Source organism: Nicotiana sylvestris, chromosome 4 (genome assembly GCF_000393655.2).
Source record: "Nicotiana sylvestris chromosome 4, ASM39365v2, whole genome shotgun sequence".
Classification (NCBI taxonomy): domain Eukaryota; kingdom Viridiplantae; phylum Streptophyta; class Magnoliopsida; order Solanales; family Solanaceae; genus Nicotiana; species Nicotiana sylvestris.
The window spans coordinates 65,935,475-65,945,157 of NC_091060.1; the positions used below are offsets into that span (position 1 = coordinate 65,935,475).

The 9,683-nt window shown below is 38.5% G+C and overlaps 1 long non-coding RNA gene across 1 annotated transcript; it reads right to left on the bottom strand.

Annotated features, from left to right (window-relative positions):
- Positions 1-4,270: 4,270 nt before the first annotated feature.
- Positions 4,271-4,962, bottom strand: LOC138889009 (uncharacterized). Its single transcript, XR_011406552.1, has 3 exons — positions 4,678-4,962; positions 4,539-4,592; positions 4,271-4,470 (listed from the first exon to the last, which is right to left on the bottom strand). It is a non-coding gene; the product is annotated as an uncharacterized lncRNA (long non-coding RNA).
- Positions 4,963-9,683: the final 4,721 nt, after the last annotated feature.

Here is a 9,683-nt window from a genome sequence, read left to right on the forward strand (position 1 = left end):
ATAGTGGCGCTATACAGTAACGTTAACTGTACCGTTACTGTATAGCGCCACTATTAGTGGCGTTATACTGACAAACCTTACATAGCGCCATTAATAGTGGCGCTATATGCCTTATTACCTGACCCCCACCAATAATTTCTGGGTTCAATAATTTAAATGCGTATAAAGCCACTTTTTGTGGCGCTATATACAAAAAAAAAAAAAACCCGGCTAGCCATTTTCTATATAAACATCGTAGAATCGCCACAACTTCATTCAAAAATTTTTTTAACTCTTGTTGGTTTCTATTGTCGTTAAATTCTCCAGCATTTTTTCATTATGTCTGAAGAACATAGAATAAGAGTATCATTATACTGGGGGAGTGAGGTTGTGATGGAGAATAACTCTGTGAGCTACAGTTTACCTGCTAAGTGTAATGTTAAATTGCCACTTTCAATGGAGTACGAAACATTGATATCGTTGTTATGCAAAAAAATGAGTGTGAGAAAACGTTCAGTGATACTCAAAGTAACCGGAAGATATCCGTATTCCGTTACGCCGCAAGGGGTTGCTTTTTACTCAGAGTTTAACATCGACGATGATGACACTTTGAGTGATTTCTTGAGGACTCCGGACGAATGCCGGGAATTTCTTGTAATCACAATGTTGGAGATGTACGTGAAGGTCGAAGACGTTCCAAAAAATGAGGTTGTGCGTAGTAGAGATAACCCCCAGTCATCGGGTGGTTATTCTGGATCAGTTTTTGCCGGACATGTTCCAGATGAAAGAATTTTTCTTGATTTAAATTTATCACCGTCGGCGAATGAGCAGCGAGAAAATATTTTATACCCTGCTTTCCATAATTCACAAGAAGAGTGGTAAACTTCAATTTCATTTGTGTTAATTATGTATATTTTTGCGTATTGAATTAATTTTAACGCTCATTTATTTAATAGGGGTACCGGCCGGATATGAATTTTACAAGTGGCCCATCCGGTAGTCATCACCTAACTGAAAACGTCCATCATGGAATGTCATCACATTACAACTTGTAAGTGAAAAGCTACAGCCATATATAAAGCATTTATTAATTTAGTAGCTTATATTTTTGTTGAAATGTGCAGTGAAAACGAGCAAGTTGAACTACCCGTACTCACTCAATTGCCCGAAAACGACGTATTATATCAGGATCTGGCAGATGAACAGAGTGAGGAAGAGAACAGCGATTACGATAACAATGCCGATGAATCGGTAGACGAGACACCATTTGCTCGTGAGGATGGTGATGAAGAGGACGAGGAGGAAGGACCCGATTTGAAGAGAGCCCCCCATAGACGAAAGTGAACGAGTCTGAAGTGCCGTTTCATTCAAGGGAGATTCCTTATATTGATAACTTTCCAGCCGTGCCGGATGTGGAAGCTCTCACAAGGGAATTTGATAAAATCCGAACAGCAATGTGGGATGAGTCTAGACCAACGGTGCTTGCAAAGGGGATGCTTTTTCCTGATAAAGCACGCGTAAGCAGGGCTTGTAAAATGCACAATGTTAAAGAGTGTCGTGAGATGCAGGTATCGGAGTCAAGTCCGACGGTATACAAGGCTATTTGCCGCAGGTGGTTTTGGCCATGTAATTGGATGTTGCGTGCGTCGAAGAAGAAAACAGGTATGTGGAAAGTGGGTAAATACATTCCCACCCACACATGCGAAATGGACACTTTCAACGGGAATCACTTCAACTTGGATATTGACTTGATATCTCTTGTACTTATTCCGCACATCGAAGCGTCCATAAGGTATAAAATCAAAGAGTGCATTACAGCAGTCTACCAGGAATATGGCCACACAATTACTAAAAGAAAGGCATATCTTGGGCGCAAAAGAGCGTTTGAAATAGTCTATGGTAACTGGGATAAGTCATTTGCAGATCTGCCTAGCTACATGGCTGCACTGCAGCACTTTAACCCCGGAACAGTTATTGAATGGAAGCTTGAGCGGAGTCCGGGTAAACCAGAATATATATTCAATTACGTGTTCTGGGCGTTTAAGCCAGCAATTGATGGTTTTCCGTATTGCCGGCCCGTAATATCCATAGACGGAACTCATGTCTATGGAAAGTACGATATCAAGCTATTGATAGCCGTGGCAGTGGATGCTAATGGACAGATATTTCCTCTAGCCTTTGCTATTTGTGCAAATGAAAGCACAGAGACGTGGACAATGTTTTTGAACCACTTGAAAGAGCACGTTGTCAAACATCGTTCAGGTATTTGTCTAATATCTGATCGGCACGGGGGTATATTAAGTTCTGTGGAGAACCTTCCTGCCTGGCAAGAACCTTATGCATACCACCGTTACTGTGTGAGGCACTTTAAGGCCAATTTCAAGAAGGCACATCCCAAAAAAGATCTACATGATTTGATGTGGATGGCAGCAACAGACCACCAACAACATAAATTCCGGAGGCATATGGATTCTATCAGGCAAGAAGACGATGCAGCATATCGTTGGTTAATGCGACATGATCCTGAAAAGTGGACGTTGCATGCAGATGGTGGCAGACGCTGGGGAATTCTTACTACAAACGTGTCAGAATCCTTCAACGGGTTATTAAAGTCGGCAAGAGGATTGCCCGTCACAGCCATGGTGCGTATGTCGTTCAAGCAGATGGCGGAGAGGTTTGTACAACGGTCTGCAGCTGCAACGGAATTGATGGAAAGGGGTGTTGAATTTATGCCAGTGCCTATGAAGAGATTAGAGAAATACAGACGGCGAGCACATTGGCATTCCTTTTTGCAATATGATAACGAACGAGGTATTTTTGAAGTTCGCACCGCTATCCATAATAATCGGGGTAATAATGTACATACTGTAAATGAATCCACAAGGTTATGCTCATGTGGGAAATGGTCAATCTACCACATGCCTTGTTCACATGCCATCAAGTGTTTTCAACGTGTTGGTTATGCGGAGACCAACTATATTGATCAACAATATAGTGTTTCCAAATACCTAAACACATATAGTGGTCAGTTGCAACCAGTGGGTTCTGAGCATTACTGGCCCCCAGAACCATTTAAAATGGTGTGTAACAAGTCCTATTTGCGTAAAAGACAGGTGCAGAAGAGAACGCGTATACGGAACCAAATGGATGTTAGTGATATCGTATATGCACGCAAATGTGGTATATGCTCGCAAACAGGCCACGACCGTAGAAAATGTCCTTTGGGTGGCAACAATAATCAAGCTCAGGGCGGGTGTTCTTCTATTGTACCTAACTACCCATGAGTTCATGTTGTAATAATTAGTTGTTATGTATACGATTTAAGTATTTATGAAATAATATTTTCTTGTTTGTTAATTATGATTTGTACTTTCCCTTTTTACCTATTTAAATAATAATTTAATATAATTATCGGTATATTTATTATGTGTGTTGTCTTGTCGCTATCACGATATTTAATACACAAAATATACATATGGCGCTATGTGTGTCTTGTCTTGTCGAACTGAAAAAGCTGAAAACATCATGATATGGCGCCATTAGATATGTGTGACCGGCTGACATAAAGTCGTCTCGTCAACATCATGATATGGCGCCATTAGATATGGCGCTATCTAATATAGCGCCATTAGATATGGCGCTATATGTGTCTTGTTTAGCCTATAAATAATGGGGTCATTGTAGTTATTTTGTGTGCTAAAAATTTCCCCCAAGAAATATTTCATTAAAAGTAAGTAAGGTTTTTATTATAAGCAAATAGTTCACAAATGGCTCAACCTGGTCGTCCACCAATTTGCTTATGTGGAAAACCATGCATGATGGATTGTGGGTGGGAAGGTGCTAACGTTGGACGCCGCTATTGGTGCTGTATGAACAAGTTGTACAAGCAACCCGACGAACCTACTTGTGAATTTGATGAATGGGCTGAGGAACCATGTTATCAGGAAAGCTACAGGGATAGATTACAGGAATTTCATAATATGTTGTTATACCAGCATAGAATACAAAAGGAGGGAGATAGAATTATTACAGAAATGAGGGAGAAACTGAAGGAGGTGGAAGATAAAAAATGGAGAGCAGAATGGAATTGTGAAGCACACAAGGAACGCAACGAAAAATATAAACGGGAACTTGCGGAGGTGAAGGCGAGAGTGAAAGAGTTAGAAGAAGAAAAAGAACAAATGGAAGAACGATTTAAGTGGTTGGAGCGAAGAATAAATGACAACTGAGGATGGAGCATTGGCGTGTAATATTCGACTAAATATTGTTGTTAATGTATACAAAAATATTATTTACACCAAAAAAACAAAAATATGGAAGACCGAATCAATGTGTCCCGCATCCGGTGTGTCTCAAAGTAGCCGTTGGCCTGAGGCGCATCCCCTGCCGCCCGGGTACGCTATCAGGATCATCATCATCAAGTCGTCTCCTTATGGCCGGATGCGGCACAGGATGACATGTATCGGTGGTGCTGTCAGGTCCAGTAGAAGGCTACATAATAATATCAAACTTAGTATAGAAAACTACATAACAATTCACAAAAATTTATATTGTCTTACCATAATCGTGTCTGGATCCTGAATGTAGTCATCTGTCGCAGCATCGCATGAAGCCTAAAAAAGTAAATTAATAAAGTTAAAACAAAATAAATAAGTTATAGTAAAAACAGTAATAAAATTAATACTAATAAACTCATACCTGCGCATGTGATGAGCTGCCATAACTCAGTCGGTGCCCACTATCAAAATCTCGGATCGGTCAAGACTCATCAGTGGTAGATGGGCCAGGGAAATATCTACCCAACTCCACTCCTTGAAAATCCGAGCCCATGATCAAGAATTGACCCGATGGGGTCACCTGCGACGTCCCTGGAGTGTCATAAATGCCAAGGCTGTAAGACGGCATGTCGGTCTCATGCATGCCACCTCCCATATCAGCAGCAACATCATCAGCAGGAGCCTCAAAGCCCCCTTGCTGGGGACCTCCTCTCCGCCCACGACCACGTCGTCCAACACCAGCAGGTCGTCGTGGAGCAGCAGCAGCTCGTCGGCCACCACCCCGTGGCATACCACGACCTCGCTGGTATGTGGCTGGGTCAACATAATCTGGCTGGTGTGCCAAACGCTGATCCGATCGGCCTCGCTGCAGTGTCTGGGCAGCCACATCCATTAAGCGACGACTATAGTCATGCATGATCACAGGGTCGTGGACATAACTCTGCATCTGCTGCCCCATACGATATACGGTATGCAATCCAATCGCCTGCACAAAAGTTTTTAATATAAACTACGTATTTGACTAGAAATTACTATTAATGTAATTGATAATAACAGAAAACATACCAGAGCCTCATGTCTCCCGGCGTATGAGACGTACCGACCATCTACCTGATGAACTGGGTTCCCGATAAAAAGTCGGGAAACAATGCGGTACCATGCCATATAAACTTCGATAGGAAAGTGTTGCGGAGCTGGGATCAAGTCCCATCGGCTGTCCCAAATACCCAACTGCGCTGTCAGCCACTCAATAAATGTGTCGTCCACTCTCATCCTATCATCCCTCTCATAATATAAAGGATCCCATGCAGGCTGAGTCGGTATAGACTGCGAAAATCCAAAATGACGAAATACTCGCTTTGAGGCATGATGCTCAACAATATCGAGGCACGTGAGAGGGACGGAAGCCCTCCAAATATGGCGACCGTGCGTGCAATACGCTGGCAGGGTACCTATCAGCTCTTCGTTGTACGGCGTCCAGATGAACTATCAAAATAATAACACAAACCGTTAGTATGCGCAACACCTAGTTAAACAATAATTGGTAAGTTTAGTTAGATATTCACCTGTGCATCCTCCAGAAAATCCAACACATCCCTACAGAAGGGGAGATTATGATGGCCATGATACTCTCGTGCAAGTCTACGACGCAATACCCACCTACAAGCTAGAGGGAGATCAGGAATATGTACATTAGCCGGTAGCTGTGGTAGAGGTGGCCGAAGTTGCAGAAATCGCTCCCACACCCAAACCTAAAACAGAAAGTTGACGTAAAGATTAACTATAACTAGGTAGAATTGGAACTAAACGACAAATTATTTGAATAAGTTGTCACCTGTAGAAGTGGCAGAAAGCCAGAAACGTCTCTCTGTGTGCCCATGGATGCCCGGCACATCTGCCTGTACAAAAAAGATAGGACAGCACCACCCCAACTATAACTGACTGTATAATCAAAGTCCGCAATATGATGCAGAAAACGAAGGCTCACTAGGTTCCCCGAAGTGTTCGGGAACAAGACCCTCCCAAATAGAAGGAGCAACAACAGCCTCGTATATTGCTCCACATCCACCTCCGCTGAGTCGTCGGTGATAGTATCGTGGATCTGCACCAAGTGGTCTCTAATGGGGACCAACTGCATACGACTGCTCCCAATTGCTACATCTGGGTCCTCGGACCTGAAGCCCGTGAGCCTGTGCAGCATATCCATATATGAAGCCCGGTTAAAATATCTCATGTTCCCAGGCAGTAAAACTGGCAAGCCATCGGTGGACAGGCCATATAAAATCTCGACGTCCTGGAGTGTGATGGTGGCTTCGCCGATGGGCAGATGGAAAGTGTGCGTCTCCGGTCGCCACCGCTCAATCAATGCCATGATCAAAACATAGTCGAGCTGTATCCGGCCAATGCTAATGATCCTATATAATCCCATCTCCTCCATGTGATAGACCACACGGGGATGTAGAACGAGAGGAGGAGTCAAAAACTCCCACAATAAATCCACTCTCCTGCCCCGAAAAGTCTGCGTAAGCAACTCTCCCCCCATATATGCTCGGATCTATGCTGGGGCTGTAGGGGTAGTAGCTCCGACGTCCGAGGGCCGGGATGTATAGGTGCATCCATGTCGTCAACTGCAAATTCATAATTTTTAATAACTATCATTAAAATTTATGTGTGTTTTTATAATTTAAATTCATATTTTTTAACAACTTAATTGTAAAAATTATATATATACTTATGGGTTTCGTGTTAGATTTTCTGAGGCCCAGTGGTACCAAACTATCATTAATAATTTTATGTTTTTTAATAATTTTTATTCATATTTTTTAATAACTTAATTGTAAAAATTATATATATATATATATATATATATATATATATATATATATATATATATATATAATTTTTATAATTATGGGTTTCGTGCTAGATTTTCTGAAGCTCAGTGGTACCAAACTATCATTAATAATTTTATGTTTTTTTAATAATTTTTATTCATATTTATTTAATAACTAAATTGTAAAAATAATATATATATATATATATATATATATATATATATATATATATATATATATTTTATAATTATGGGTTTCGTGCTAGATTTTCTGAGGCCCAGTAGTACCAAACTATCATTAATAATTTTATGTTTTTTTATAATTTTTATTCATATTTTTTAATAAATTAATTGTAAGAATTATATATATATATATATATATATATATATATATATATATATATATATAATTATGGGTTTCGTGCTAGAATATAAGATAATTAAACAATTACTACACAATACTACGCTACAAGGCTCTACATTTTACTACGCTAAAAGGGTCTACGTTTTACTACGCTAAAAAGGTCTACGTTTTACTACGCTAAAAAAGTATACATTTTACTACGCTAAAAAATAATCTAAACTAAACGGCATAAAAACACATAAATATACATGAGGATATTAACAAACACATTTTTTAGACTAATTTACATATTTTATACAACACTAAAATTAAATCCGGATAAAATTTAACATGCTAGTTTCGGAAAAAATAAACATAAACCGAAATAGAACACATACAAATCAAGTAATATGCATTGTTATAAAAGTTTCAACTTAAAATAAATTGAAATACTTCGATTTAGAATTTTCGAAATGTAGATAAATCGAAATTTTGACTCCGGAAGAGTGAATCCACAATAACACGAAGCTCTACTCGACAGTGGGACCACAAAAATTAAACTTTTATGTGACAGGGGGACCCAAAATTATTATTTTTTTTTAAAAAAATGCGGGCAGAATCGGTGGTGGTGGTGGTGGTGGGGGACCAGAAATGAAAATGAGGGAGATGGAATGAAGAAGAAGAAGATGGAGGATTTGTATTAAGGGGTATAGCGCCACTATTAATGGCGCTATGTGTTCAGGTAATAAGGCGTATAGCGCCACTATTAATGGCGCTATGTAAGGTTTGTCAGTATAACGCCACTAATAGTGGCGCTATACAGTAACTGTACAGTTAACGTTACTGTATAGCGCCACTATTAGTGGCGTTATATATAGTTTGGTAACTTTTTTTTTACACTTATTTGAGTATTTTGAGTAAAAATAAACCACATTTTGGTTCCGCACTCTGCATTAGTTTATTTACTTATTGAATTTCTTTTGTTAGCATTAGTATTGATTTGATCTTTGTTTGAGTTACTACGATTATGGGCTATAAATTTATTTACCATTGAAGAATGTTAAGTCCAAATTTAAAATAATACGTTAAAAGATAAAATTGTGAAAAAGTTTAAGTAATATTTATAAATTACAATACAATAGATATTTATATGCATACAATATTTTTAAAAATTGTATAAATGTATTATCGGGTTGGTTTGGTTTTGGTTTGACTTTTTTCAGTTAAAACCAAACCAAACCAATTATGATCGATTTTTTTTTTTCAATATAAACTACAATCATGTTTTATTTTTTGATTAACTTGGATTATCGATTCGGTGTAATTTATTGATTTTCTTTGTACGCCCCTATAGGCCAGCGTAACGCATCTGTTTAACTTTACCGTATCTTCTCCAATAGTTTTTAGTTTCAGCCATGTGATTGAGATATAGCATATTAGATTTAGTCACCCCTTGCTAATTAATTTCTTGATGATGGGCAAAATATTATAGTCCTACATAATAAACAAGTGGCACCCCAAGTCAATAAATGCCTGTAGGTGCTGTGGTTGAAGCGCAAAAACCCAATCTGCAGGCCCTTAGGATCGAAGTTCCCTGGATTTAAGGTTTTACCTTTTGCCCTTTTCTTAATTTCTTTATTTTCTTTATCTTTCTTATTCACTTTTTTGCACAATCTCATTTTTATTATTTATTTAAAATGTGTATTTGTGTCCTATTTTTTTCTGGATCTTCAAATTTGATTTGGATGTAATTTTAGTCATTTTTTCTTTTTACCCATCTAATGTCAATTTATTAATTTCCGAAATTTTTGGAGTGATGCATCAAAGACATAGTATTAATCAGCAAAATCTAAATTTAAGGGGTGTATCACATATTTATTTATGCATAAAAATCTTTTAAACTGAATTGAATTAAAATGGAACGAATTGAACCGAATTAATCTAAAACGATAGAATCGAAGCAAATAAATTCAAAACGGATCGAATCAACTAGATGTATACCATTATTTAATCTCCTTCACTTGTGATTGGTTTACATTTAAATAGTGACACCCGTAGCCATCAATTTTTAGATCCGCTTCTGCTTCAAATGTAATGTATGCACACCTCTCATGTCCTCCCACTAACAGTACTAGTCCCCGAGCCATCTTTGTTTAAATGATGTCAATTAACACACCTTCACCAAAATATTATAGTATATATATATATATATATATATATAAAATTCCTTTGATTTTTTTCGTGTGTTTAT